Source organism: Macadamia integrifolia, unplaced genomic scaffold (genome assembly GCF_013358625.1).
Source record: "Macadamia integrifolia cultivar HAES 741 unplaced genomic scaffold, SCU_Mint_v3 scaffold530, whole genome shotgun sequence".
NCBI classification, from domain to species: Eukaryota; Viridiplantae; Streptophyta; class Magnoliopsida; order Proteales; family Proteaceae; genus Macadamia; species Macadamia integrifolia.
Window position 1 is genome coordinate 310,919 of NW_024870474.1, and position 14,598 is coordinate 325,516.

The 14,598-nt window shown below is 39.2% G+C and overlaps 1 long non-coding RNA gene and 1 pseudogene across 1 annotated transcript; both read left to right on the plus strand.

Annotated features, from left to right (window-relative positions):
* The window catches only part of LOC122069076, a 35,380-nt pseudogene extending 24,233 nt beyond the window's left edge, over positions 1-11,147 (plus strand).
* A 1,891-nt stretch (positions 11,148-13,038) lies between these two features.
* Positions 13,039-14,352, plus strand: LOC122069063. The gene is made up of 2 exons (XR_006137342.1): positions 13,039-13,103; positions 13,338-14,352. It is a non-coding gene; the product is annotated as an uncharacterized LOC122069063 (long non-coding RNA).
* The last annotated feature ends 246 nt before the right edge of the window (positions 14,353-14,598 follow it).

Consider the following 14,598-nt stretch of genomic DNA (forward strand, 5'->3'; position numbering starts at 1 on the left):
CTGCTGTCTTCTTACTAGGACGAGAAGTTACTTGGATCTTCCTGAGAGTATTTTTCAGCTCTTCTTTTCCCCTGTGAGATCTATAATTGTTTATTTTTTCCATTGTTCTGCTTAGTTATTTGCCTTAATGTTTCCTTCCCCCCTGGTGTGGATCGATCGATGGATCTGCTGGTGGTGGGATCATTAATATATGGTAGGGTAAAGATTCAGATCTGAGAAATACCTTCCAGCAAGGTGCCGCAGGGAAAAGGGGAGAAAAAGGAGATTGCGAAGATTTAGGAGAAAGGAAAACTGTGAGGGAAGAGAGGAAAGAGGAGAGATATCGAGAGTGAGGAGGGGGGAAGGGAAGGGTCATGCACAACCTTAACCAAAAAAAAAAAGTTTCTATTAAATTCCAAAATTACATACCAAAGGGGGTGGGGGTGGTTGGTCACATATTTATAATTAAATTGATAAAAGAAAATCACCAAGATTAACTTAACTACTAAGACTTTCCTAACTTGTGACATATTTCCCTAATCGGGGTTGGCTCGTGGTAGGGGTTGGGTGTGAGATGGATTGCAATGAGGGTTGGCCCAATAAAAGGAGAATAAGGGTGGTTAGTGTGGGGGGGTGGTATTGGGATGAACTTTGTCATTTGAAGGGCCCAACACGAGCGGGGATAGCGAGTTGGGGAGGTTGTGGTAAGTGGGGCACTGAGGGTGGGGCCCTCCCCAAGGGAAGGATAACAAGGGTAAAATGGGGGTGGGAGTACGAAGTTAGAGGACGTTCTTGAAGTTTAGGGTAATCCCATTGGGGTTTGAACGTACAACAGAGGGAAGGATAACGAATCAGAGGGAGGCGGAGAAGTGGTTGATTGTGGCTACATGGTGGAAGGATGGATGTTTAGTGAGCAAAAAGGAGAGGGGTATGGTAGAGTCGACAAGTTCGTTAATAGAAGTGACTTGTTATTATCAGAACGCAGAGCCAGAAACTTGTTGTGACCTTCGATTGTTGCTGAGTTATGGACTAGTGTAGGGAGGGATTTTCTAGTTTGTGACTGGGGGGAGCCAGAGGGGGGTTCACACCGACAATGAGTAGGACCTTGGTGACGACGATAGGTAATATTTGGGCCTGGGAGGGCCATCATGGGAGGAGGGGTAGAGGGAAGATTTAGATTTTTTCTTGCCAAAGGTAGGGTTGCCTATAAGGATGTCAATTTGTAATTGAAACTGAAACAGAATACCAAAATTGAGCTGAATTAACCAGACCGAACCGAATGAATCTGGTCTGAGTACCTGAGTATTTACTTCGGTTCGGCTTGGTTCCAGATTCAATCAAAGAACCGTTGGTTGGAACCAAGAATCGAATTTAATAGCATTCAAAAGCCAGATGTATTATATATAATTGTAAAATGTCTTATTCTTACTGTGGCACAACTCCTGTGGTATCATTGTCATTAAAATTTAAATAGTATCAAATAATGAAGAAGGAAGGGACATCCTTTTAGTTTTTCTGTTCTATTTTGTCTAAATGAAGAGTCCCATCACATAAGCTTTGGAATTGGAGCTGGACAGCTGGTTTAATTTTCACTTCATTGCATATTCTCTCTTGTCAAGCGCCCCTTCCCAACTATGGCAGCCAAGACCTTGCGTAGATGGGCTTCATCTTCATTCTCAGGCAGCCCTTGGCTGGGGAAGATATCTCCCAATGTCTCTATCTCTCATCTCCCAACTCTAAACTAGAGCCAGTATACCCTAGTCGACAGGAAAAGACTGACAGTCATGGTGGTTCCGAACTAGCTTCACGCTTTGTGTGCAATCATCTCTTCCTAAATCTTTTTTTTGGGTCCAATCCTTCATGTGATGAGTGAGTAGTCTCTACTTATATTAGTTTATCAATTCATCTGGCTAGGATGGTGGGTCAGTTCTCTGTATTTCATTTTCTGTTTACCTTATAGTAAGTAGTTTCTCAAAATTCAGCTTGCAGTTTCACCGGAACTGAATGTAACCGAATAAAAACCTAAGCTCGGTTAGGTTAGAGTATCACATGTCAAAACCAAGTTGATTCTCGGTTCCGTTTTTCGGTTCACAGCAATTCTCTTTTGAACCGAATTGGAACCGAGCAGTATACCCGGAACCAAGCGGATTTATACCCTTAGTTGCCTATGGAGGTGGTAGGGTCGACGATGGGTGTTGAATGGGAGGTAGGTTCCATGGTGGTGTCAAGATGAAGGGGATGTTCATTGGTGGCTGCTGGTCTAGAGGGGGGGTTCGGTGGTGGCTTCTAATAGAGAGGGTGGTATGATGGTGGCAGCAAAGACTCTGGGGCATTTCTCAGAGAGATGACCAATGACTTAACACTTTGAGCAGTGGGGTGGAATCCAATCATAGCAGACTTGTTGCTTGGAAGAAAATCCCCATCATCAGCCACCGTGATGAAGGATGGTGGAGGATCTTCAACCAAAACCTCTACACATATCTTGGTAAAAAGCAAGACGGTCCATCTTTTTGGTCCTTCCATCGGTATACAAGGGATTCCCGAAGACAAAGCCAACAATACTTAGACCACCCTCATACCAGAAGTGGAGCGGAAGGCCTAGTAGAGTTACCCAAAGGTGGATGGTGCTCAGGGTCGTAGGTAACAATCCCATTGAAAGGAGAAGAGAAACATGCTCAATATCATTTAATTGAATAGTTGACTCAGCTCGTTGTTGTTTGAAGACCCTGCACTTCAATTGGCTTAAAAATATTATTTCGAGTACGGATTTTTTCTGGTCTCTACTCCAAGAACAGAGGATTGTAGGCTATATAATAGTTGCTCCAATCCATACGGAGTAGTGTTGGATATCAAACGGACCTCCTCATAAGGTAATTTTAATGTGGCTGATTTACCCTCTTTTGCAATCAGGTTAAGCTACCTAGCCAACCTCTGTAATTTAATGCCATTACTGTATAGTAGATCTCATTGTGAAAAGATCTAATTATTGGATAGTTCATGGTTGTAGCCAAAGGGTGTGAACCTCTGGATAATTCAAATCGAAGCAATTGGATGTCCAACTCGGGCCTGTATGACATGACCGAGCGATAAAAATACTCCATGATGCGAATTTGGGGTTCGGAAACCCTCAAATTGGATCACCATGGGCCCACAAGAATATAGATAATTCAGTTTAAAGGTTGAGTGGCAATTTTGTAAATTCACAGTATAATCAAGACCCTTTGAATAGGATTAAAGAGGTACGGGGTGAAACAGTAACTTAAATTGAAAAGGTGGGCATGTCTGGAATTTAACATGAAGTGGGATCGAAATATAAACAAACTATTAATATGAAGGGCTGTTATGAAAATAACAAGAGTTGTGCCTTTAATCAAAATTGAGAAGAATAGGGTTTCTTCTTCATCTTCATAATAGGACAGAAAGTGCGGAAGACCTGAACCTGTTTCAATGGAAATAACCCACTCATACGACCAATCGATCCGGGATTTTAGGATGAAGCAACTATTCCACAGTACTCTGAAATCCAATCAATAGCAATCCAGAATATCAGATATTAAACTGCAGATGAATCTTCAAAACAGAACTGGTGGAAGTTAGGGTTCAGATCTGTTGATTTTGTTTCTCACCACAGGAGGGAGGTTAGGACTGGGAATCAAGGGTTTAAATCGCCTAAGAGTAGGTTACCTTCAACCTGAATCTCAGGGTCAATTGATTGGTAATAAAGTTACAGATCTGATAGTACCATCCAGAACAGAGTATCATTAACACTAGGGTAGGAAGGGGAAGGAGAGAAGAAGAAGAGAGTGAAAAGATCGCACAAGGGGGGGGGGGACAGAGAGGTCATATGACCATTGCCAAGTACCAATCCGGCACTATAACAAATCAAATTTCAAATTCCATTTTTCTACTCTGCCCATGAATTGGGTTAGAAGCCTATTTATAAGAAAACCAAATTAAAAACTACCCAATTGAAATAGAATAAAATCTCTTAATTACTTCCAAAGACCTAGACTAACAAAAAATAGAAACACAATAAAAAATCAAATTGGAAATTCCCTACTTGTCTAATAACTTCCCAAAATAAAAGATTACATAGATATTTCCAAATAAATCCTAAACAATTAAAATATCCTATTGAACCCCAAAACCCAATTTAACTTAGTTCGTCTCGGTCTAGATTACCAGAATGGTCAATCCGGTTCTGCCACAATTATGCATCACTCCTCCTTTGTCATATATTACATCTCACGTCGAAGTTGATAATCGTAGCTCCTACTGCAACCAAGCTGCTCTTGCTATGATGTCCTTGAACCAGACCTTTCCCACGAGAGTTGAGGAGGATCCTTTTTAAGCCGCAAAATTGTGCCTAATTAGATTAAACTTTCGTTAGATTGGATATTGGAACCCCAAAAGAAGGATATCTTATTCCTTTCAAGATAATTTGAAGTTCCAACCAATAAAACCCTAATGAACCCAAAAAAATGATGAAGACCCAGCATAAATTATTTGTTTTTAAGACTCCATTATAAGTTCTATCCATATATGTTGTGATAGCCAGTTCATACTAGATTCCATAGGTCGTGCTTTATCATAGTTTCTATTTTATGTTTGATGTAACATATTTATATTGAAAAAAAAAGGAGCAACCCAGTGCATGAGATACTGTTGTTGCATTGAAACATATAAATGTTGACTAATCTGTCTTACATTGAACTTGGTACAAGAAATGGTTGAATAATGAGATTATTCAGGAATAGACATTGAATGCTGAGATTACGCTTTGAATTTCTGATCATTTCATGAATAAAATGTGACCAATTAAAAAGGATGTACCTAGTGGACCAGGCTCTTGCAACTGTAGGGTCTGGGGAAAGGTCATAACCAACCAACAAAATGCAAAACTTCAGTCTTTTGGTTTGTAAGAGCCACGGTCTTAAGCTGATTACGTTCATCCAATCCCAAGAGTGATCACAGAAGTGCCAATAGGAGAAGGGGAATTAGTTTGATGACGGTATAACTTCTTACTTATGAGGTTACAATGTGTCCATGGAACAGAGGTAGCTTTGTGCAGGAGTGCGTTGAGGCTAGTCAGCCTGGTTAGAATTTGATACTCAAGCTATAGCGCTGCACTCCGATGCTTAACCTAAGGACAATCTATTTTTATCTTGGCTAACCAAGCTGTTTAATAAGATTATTAGCACAAGAAAAATGCCAGATGAATAGAGGAGAAGCATTATGGTCCCAATTACAAAAATAAAGTTGATTTTTAGAGTTGTAGTAATTATAGATGCATAAAACTAATAAGTCATACTATGAAGTAATGGGAGAGGGTTATTGTAGCCCACCTGAAAAAGAAACTATTTTTTTGGAGAACCAATTTGGTTATATGCCAGGAATCCACCATGGAAGCTATTTTCTTACTTAGGAGGCACATGGAAAGATTTAGAGAGAGCAAAATAATCTCCATATGGTCTTTATTGAACTAGAAAAAACCCATCATTGAATCCCTAGAGAGTTCTAGCATACACTATAGAGGAGAAGGGTTTCAAGTAAATATGTGGACATAATTAAAGGTATGTATAATGGTATGGTGAATAGCATAAGAATTGTGGGGGGTCATCGTATTGAATTCCAAATTACAATTGGGTTGCATCAAGGATCAGCCTCAAGCACTTATTTCTTTGCCCTTATCATAGTAGATTTAACTAAAGACATTCGAGATGAGGTTCTTTGGTGTATGCTTTTTGCTGATGATATTGTTTTGGTGGATGAGACATGGAGACATTAATGCTAAGTTTTAGTTATGGAGATCAACATTGGAATCTTAGCGTTTTAAGATAAGTAGAACAAAGACGAAGTATATGGTGTGTAACTTTAGAAACACTAGGACAGTTAATGAGGTGCTGAATATTGATGAGTGGGAGATCCCACAAAGTGATTATTTAAGGTATTTGTGTTCAATCATAAATAAAGAAGGTGATATAAAGGATGTTGTTGCTCAGGGAATTAAAATAGGATGGATGAAGTGGAAAGGTGCGTTCAGAGTGTTGTGTGATCAGCGTATTTCTTTAAAGCTTAAAAAAATTTTATAGGATTGTTATATGACCGACTATGATATATGGTGCAGTAAACTCCTGAGAGCTGCCTAGCTCCACCATCAGGAATAGCCCTCTCCTCTGAGCTTTGTCTACTCTTCTCTCCCCCCTTCTCTATTAGGGTTGTAATCTTTCTCTGTTGGTAATGAATTTATTTATTCACAAAAAAAAAATAAAATAATGATATATGGTGCAAAATGTTGGGTAGTTAAGAAGCGTCATGTGTATAAACTAAGTGTAGTGGAGATGGGAATGTCGAGATGGGTGCGGAAAAACTAGGATGGATAAAGTAAGGACTAAGGAATGACTGTATTAGAGCTGAGTTGGAAGTATTTCCGAAATATTATAAGCTACAAGAAAGTCATTTGAGGTGGCGTGGCCATGTTCATAGTTCAAAAACTTGTCGAAATTTCTCTAATTTTGACATGTTTGAGACAAAGTAGGAGGTGAAACCCATAATCAGCAATGTTTTGCCAACATTTCGCTCATTTCTGTCAAAATGTTGCTCATTTTGGTTGCAAAAGTGCATTGCTTTGTTGAAATTTCAGTCATTTTGTTTCGCTCATTTCGGCCGTTTGCCCCCCAAAATCGCCAAGTGAAACACTAGGAAAAAATACACAGTTTTGGGGAAATTTTGCCAAATTTTAGGTATTTCGCTCATTTCGGTCTTTGACCAAAATAGCCTACCGAAATGATATTTTGAACTATGGTCATGTACAACAGAGGCCTTGGAATGCTCCATTACGGAGGAGTGAACTGAGGAGTGATTTGACTTAGATTGAAGGCTCAAAGAGCCAGAGGCAAGCCTAAAATAACCCTAGTAGAAGTGGTGAGGAAAGACATGCATAGCTTAGGCCTTGTATTATTAGGAGTCTTATCGGCGGGAGTGGCTGATTCGAGTAAGGGGTACAAGCGACTATGGGAAGAATGACTAATAAACTAAATGCTGGTAGGGAATAGAAAATAACCCTAAAGGCTGAGATTGGTGGGAAAGGGATTTCTTTAGATTCAACAAACTATTAGCCAAGCCGACCCCATTTTGGGATGAATAAGGGAAAAAAAGATGAGGCTATGTTAATGTTATTGTAATAGAATCTGAGGACTGAGGGCATTAATCCCATTTGAAGTGGTTTATATGGGATGCTAACATGTTGACAAGATGGATGTTGTATACCTTGATTGTCTGTATGGAGGGAAACACTATTGAAATAGTCTGAAGCATAGAAGGGTATAATAGTCAATATGACTCAGGTCAGCAATATGATGACTAGGAATTTGTGAATCCATCATCTTTCTATCCCCCCCTCTCCTCTTCTTTTCCAGAACTTTGGGGGACCTGTTGGTTCCAAAACTTTGAGTGGTTTGATAATATTGGTGAAGGAACTGGGGGGGACTAAAATGTGTAAAGGTTTGAATACTTTGTGTGTGGCTACTTTTTTAATTTTAATTTTAATTTTTTAAAGCAGCTTATTATATTTTTGCCCTTCCTTTGTCAAGAACTTCAAGGTGATAAGAGAAAACTGTCCTTGGGTTAGGCTGGGACTATTTGAGGTTTTTTATGGGAAAATGTCCACTTCACAGCCCTGTCAGGGTATGCTTATCTTAGCAGCTTAATATCTGCCATGTGGCAGTTTTGTTGTTTCTAAATTTCTTCGTACCCACTACCCACATCATCATCTAGTAGTGTAGTAAGTCTCAAACTAATTCAAATTTCGGATTAGCATATATAAAGCATTAATAATCAGTTGAATATTCAACTTTGGCAACTTTTGTTTAACCATTGAAAAATACGATGGGAAGGTATTTTTAAGCTGGTGGGCCATATACTGGAGGTGGTTCATAAAAATTGGGATGTACGTAATCCATGGGCAGGGCTATCCTTCCATTGGTAAGTTTGACCATGCTAGTTGTCTTATAACTGATGCTAACCATCCTTTCCATATTTAAAGACATTAACCTAACTTTTGGTTCATTCCATTTTATTGATAAATAATTTGCTTTGGGTTGTATGGAATTAGGTAGGTGTAGTGGGAGGTAGGAAATTTGAAAAATAAGTGATAATTAGAATTTCATCCCTACATTTCCTAGTGACCAGATTCAATTGGATAGAGCTAGAAGAGGTAGGGGTAGGCCCAAAATGACTATTGGTGAAGTTGTAAGAAAAGATATGCATGTAGTAGGGCTAGATTGTAGTATGAGTGTATGACCACAGATAGAGTTCTATGGAGGACGAGGACCCGAGTTGCCGACCCCATCTAGGGGATGTTCTTGTGATGCCTTGATTTCTAGGTTTACCTATTTTGTACCTCATCTCACCTTACTTCTTTATAACCCTATTCCTATTTCGGATCCATGTAGCCAACCCCATTAAGTTGGGATAAGGTTATGATTGTTGTTGTATTTCCTAGTGGAAATTCTGCTTCAAATTTTTTCATGTTTTTCTGTTGGATTTCAGATATCACTATTGTCTCTTTGAAGTATGCTTCAAATTAATATTGTTAATTTGTTTTCTGAAGAAAATATACTAGTAAAATATTAAATACGTTCGTTCTTAAGTTCTACCAAATATGGATCAACTTGGATCTTGTAGTCTGGCCTTGTGCCTGATTTTCCTTAGGTTGGCTTTTGCCATCTCCCCCCCTCCCCCCTCTTTCCCCCTTGTATATTCGTCCCCTTCTTGGTAATGAATTTTTTTATCCATTAAAAAAAGAAAAAAAGGACCAACTTGAATTGTTTATTATTTATACAGGAACTTCTTTATTGCACTTGCTCCCTGATATCTCTTATAATACTAGGTTTCCTGCTTTTGCTTCTACGCTCGCTATCACATCTCCAAATGAAGCTTTAATAGGCTTCTCAGATGGTGGGAATTTTTGCCCCTTTCATTTCTTTTTGAATCATTTAGTATTTCCGACTTCTTGGAATTGTTGTTTGTATGCATATCGTTGTCAAATAAGTTTCCTCTGATACTGATCTACAAACTGCCCACTTATATGAGCATCTTACATGCCAAGACAATAGTGGGTAGAAAAATGGTATAATTAATCAGAGAAGGGAGCCCACATATTTAATGAGTAGAGAGAGGGGAAAGAGGAGAGGGACTTAGCATTATTATTATGATTTTTTAATCATCTTCAGGTCAGACGCAATTTGGATCAAGCCAAAACTGTACTGGAGGCTTTGATCAAGGTATCAATTTTGTTGACAATATTTATATTTTGAATACTTCTCATTGTTTTGAGGTCATAAGCATTCCTAGTAACTACTACTGCATATGGATTCTATACCCAATAACACTATTTCCTGCAGAGGGAAGAGAAGAAAAGAGAGGTCATGGAAAGTGAAGTCAGCCTTCAACGATTACAAATCAAGTACAAGGTGTGCATTTAATGTCATGTTTCATCTGCTTTCTAACATTTCCTCTAAAGGAATTGGTTCAGTGCATTTAATGTCATGCAGATTAAAACTTCTCTGCCTTTATCATCCTAGTAAAATTGTTGAAAGAGTTAATATGGTGAACTTGTTATCCATCTTTAGAAATTCTATAGCATAACTTGTTCATATTTATCGATTGTTTGACTCTGTTAAGTTGTAATGGATATTTCAGCATGAGACTCAGCTGGTTGAAGATGGCCTGGCACTGCCAGGCTTCCCACCGATGTCTTGCAAATTTGGTTCAAGCGAGGACGATTTTGTGGACTCAGATGACATGGCTAATAGCCGCACACATACAAGACCATCTGCAGCACATAGTACACCTTTCACAGACTCGAAGTTGGTGATGGTCCCAACAGGGTGTCTGAACCGAGAATTGAGACGACGACATCCACCACATGGATGGTTGGACAAAAGGGTATACTTTTTAAACCCTGCTAAATTAGGATATCTAGCTGATTCCCTATCCCCTCAACCTAGCAAGTGAAGATTTTTTGAAGAGTAAATAATACTGGCTTGCTGCAACAACTGCCTTGCGCAGTTGGTGAAGCTTTGGTGCACTAAGCCCATGCTTTCTAGGTGGTCTCAAGTTCGAGCCTCCTGGCTGTCCCCACTGTTCTATAGAGTAGGTACCAATAAAAAAAATACTGGATTGCTGCCACACTGGCAATCACTTGTTTGAATTTAAGTAAAAGACACTGCATTGGATTCTGAGTACCAATATCCACCACCTTCTTTAAGTCTGTCAGAAATTTTGGAATCTTGCCAACATAACCGTGATCAAACACATGCATTTGTACATGTACATGCACATGCACACTTGGGAGAGGATCCGGCCCCTCTCCAACTGTTTGGGCTCCCAATGAAGCATCCGATGGCTGGGAGGACCAAGACATGCACCCCAACACATAGGTGCGCACCCCCAGGTCCTCCCAGCCGTCGGATGCCCCGCTGTGTCCCAGCGGTTGGAGAGGAACTTTTTCCTATGGGAGATGCATTGTCTGACAAACTGCCCGATTGTTGCAGGATCCACTTGAGCCAGTATTCTTGTTCACAAGACCTTTGGATCCAGAAAAGTTGGCTGCAGCAAGAATACTTCCACCACCAAGTCTGCCAACTGAAAATGGTGAATCCATACCTCCATGTTATCTCCGTGGAAGGATTGGCCGAGGAGGGCGCATCATATTTGATAGATGGAATCCTCTATTGCGATCACCACTTGGCTAACTCATATGTACTACCCGACCCCAGGCCTTCATGTATTAGAAGTAGATTCACACATTTGCTTCTGACTCTGGTGAATTCAAACTTGGTGAATCCCACTGGAACAAGAAGTTGGCAAAGAGCATCCGGCTCCCTTGACCAGGCATACTGTGACACCAAGGGTTCAAGACATTAAAGAAAAACCTTGGGTAGCTTGGTTCAGGCATTCATTTGCAAGCTGGAAGACCACAAGACCTAGCCGGTGGAAATGGATGTATCTTGGCATGCCTTGTTCTGGTATCCGGGCAGTTATAGAGCCTTCATTGCTTTTGCATGTTATTTATGGCCTGCTTGACCTGGCAGCATATTGTACAATTATTCATTTCTTGCCTCATCTTTCCGATGAAATCATCTTGCCTAATCTTTTTCCCAAAAGGAAGCTACCTCCCTTCTGCGCTTCCTCAACCCCCACAATCCAGGTCACACCGTACTAATGTGTCATGCTTCAGAAGAAGTGCCGTATTTGGTGCTATGTTACATCGAGTTTGACACGCCATTGTCTCATATGTCTAGTTCACCATGTGTGGGCTTTTTTGTGACATTTTAAGGGTTCCTATTAACTTCTTATGGTTTTAGAAAACATAATACATGGAGATAGTGAAGTTAGTTTGGTGCATTGGTTAGGCAATGTGAATATGTGGAGGTTACATTTGGTTGCAAGGGAAATTAAAGGGGAGGGAAGTGAATTTTCAAGCTTAAAAGAGAACCTTTTGTAATCAATACATTGTGTGACTATTGATTATTTAAATTTTGTATTGTATTTAGTAATAAAACATTTTACATTTTAAATCAAGGTGATTTGGGTGCAAAATAAAGTGAAATTTAATGACTATGAGATGATTTGGAGTCAAGATACTTTCCTGGAGTAATGATTATAATATATATATATATATGGGGAAAGGCTGGGTACCCTACCTTACCCTTCCCTTTAATTCTCCATCAACTAAATGGAGCTGGAATGAGTAGACATGATTAGCCTTGGGAAATATCTCATTAAATGATGCTTTTTCATAAGCGAATTGGCACGATCTAAACCATTTCCAAGAAGAGCCAGAAGACGTGATGACTGCAAGTGATCCAGCAAGTGAAATAATTTCCTAAAATGCTGAAACGTGAAAATTCAGTCGATTCTTTGACCAACAAAAAATTAGTGTAAGGATTGTATAATTAAATTATATCATACTATTATTAAAAAGTATGTACTCCCTGTCTTTGGTATATTTTTTCAAAAAAACAAAAAAACCATTGATATATGCAAATTTTTTTTTTAAATGACAAAAAAACCCCTCAAAATGGAAGATGAAAAAAATAATAATCTCTCTCTCTCTCTCTCTCTCTCTCTCTCTCTCTCTCTATTTAGCTTTGTAAATCTGTTCAATCCCCTTGCCACCTCATTTATTTTTATTCATTTTTGCTTTCAGCATAATTCTAAACGGAGGAAATGAAAAGTTTTAGAGACGGAGCTCGATTAGTTTCTTCATTATCTAAACATGTTAGCTTTTTCTCCTATCGATCATTATAATACTTCCAATTCTCTTTCGCCTTTGGTTCTGAGTAAACCTTTTTTTTTTGGGTAATTTACAATGCCACCCCCTGGAGAATGCCAATATTATAAGGACACCCCCTCTCTTTCACCAAATTAGACTCGGACCCCCTGCCGTCAGTCAACATTACAGAATATACCAAGAATGTTGATATCAGCAGTTCATATTTTTTTAAAATACCATTTTACCCTTAAAAATAGGGGAGTGCCGAAATTGCCCTTAAAGATTTTATTCCCAAAATCGATTGAAGAAGAAAACCTAACTCACAACCTAACTTTGAGCAGTGAATGGAGAGAGAGAGAGAGAGAGAGAGAGAGAGAGAGAGAGAGAAAACCTTAGCACGGCAAAACTCGGAAGATTAGGATAAAGAAAACAAACAAACCTTTTTGCCGGCGACCTAAGATGGCAGCGATGGGAAGTCCACTTCTCGCCAGGGATGAAAAGAGAAGTATTCGCCGGCTACTGTCCTGTTTATCTTGGCTGGAACTCATCTGAACCTTTGGTAGAGGAGAGAAGGAGAATGAAATGGTAAAAAAGTAAAGATGGGTATTTTGGGATAATGAAAATGGGTAACTTACCAGTGTTTTACTCATAAGGGCAAAAACGTCATTTCAAAGCATTTTGTAACACTGACTGACGGCAGGGGGTCCGAGTCCAATTTGGTGAAAGAGAAGGGGTGTCCCTATAATATTGGCATTCTCCAGGGGGTGGCGTTGTAAATTACCCTTTTTTTTTTATCACTCCTTCAAGAGTCAAAGGCCATGGGCATGAAAAGCTACTACCAAAAGTAATGGATGTATTATAATTCAAAGATCTAAATGATTTTAGATTTTCAATTTCTTTTCCTCTTTTGGTTACACTTGAAATGACAAATCACTTCTACTATTTATCGTTTTGGTGAATCGGTGATACATGTGTTGATAGAGTAGTTTCTAGCTGTTTATCTGTTTTGTTCTAGGGTTCTTGGTCTATGTGTCTATTATTATTTGTTTATTTTTTGAGTAGTCGTTTACTGGTTCAGGTGATCATAGGGTTTTGAATCCGCAGTCGGAGAGGAGTGATGGAAAATGAGGTTGCAATCGATGTTGAACCTCTTCTTGTAGATATTGTGGCAGTCGAATTCAAGTGTCAAAGGATTCTGAAGCGAATATTTTTGTGGAGGCTACAGAAGAAATTTATATGCAGGAGTCGTCTGTAAAGCTTGATGCGGAGCAAGTTATTAATGGGGAGGTACCTGTAGACAACACCGGAGATTCTATCTCTTTGGGAGTTAATGGAATGTCTAACGATGACCATGGGACTGAAAATTTGAAGAGGCGATCGGGCTTCTGGGAAATGAACTCAACGAAACTGTTTATGAGGTTGGAGTTGCAGACGGACCTGCCAATGTGGAACATAAGGCCGAGGAACTTGTCCCAGTGGAATCAAACAGGCTGGATGATGGTTCAGTTGGTTTTGGAGAAACTGTTGTCAATCTTGGTGATGATCCAGGCAATGAACCTAATGAAAATTTTTATGAGGTTGGAGTTGCAGATGGACCTGCCAATGTAAAAGATAAGGCCAAGGAAGTTGTGGCAGTGGAATCAAATGGAGGAGAGGGTTTGAAGGAACGGCTCTAGCATTTTTTTTTTTAGATTCAACTCTAGCATTAGTGTAATTAAATGGACTATTCTCTATTAAACCATAGCCCCTTAGAGAACCTTGCCAAGCAACATTACCAGTGGCGAGCCTTGCTGCAACTATCTCTAGCGATTGCATCTTCCAAGATCTTTATCTCTATAGAACCCAATCCCCAACACTGCGGCCGCATTCCTCTCCCAGCATCTTTCCCTTTTTTTGCTCAATTTCACTTCACATCCACAAGCTACGTTTGCTAAACAAAAATTTATTTATTTATTTATATTGAGGAATGAGTATGTTTGTAGTTATGTTGGAATTTGATTTAGCAAGAACCCTAGCTATGCTCATAGATTTATCTGAATCTGTAATGTTATTTGTATGGTGCAATTAACTGGAGAATTTTTTTTTACATTAAATCTTCTGATATGTTAGGGAATAATTGTCCCTAATGCAAGTTATATGTGCACTATATTTATATGTGTACTAGAGCCATGAGGACCATGCTGATATTCATTTTCTCTCATCATTCTTAGAATTGGCTCTATTTTCTGGTTGGATATAGTGTGAATTTAGATTTATAAAACGATGTAAGAATCTTGAATATTAGATTTTAGAACTAGAGTTTTTGCATGTGGACATGTCTTTTATTCATTCATAGCTAT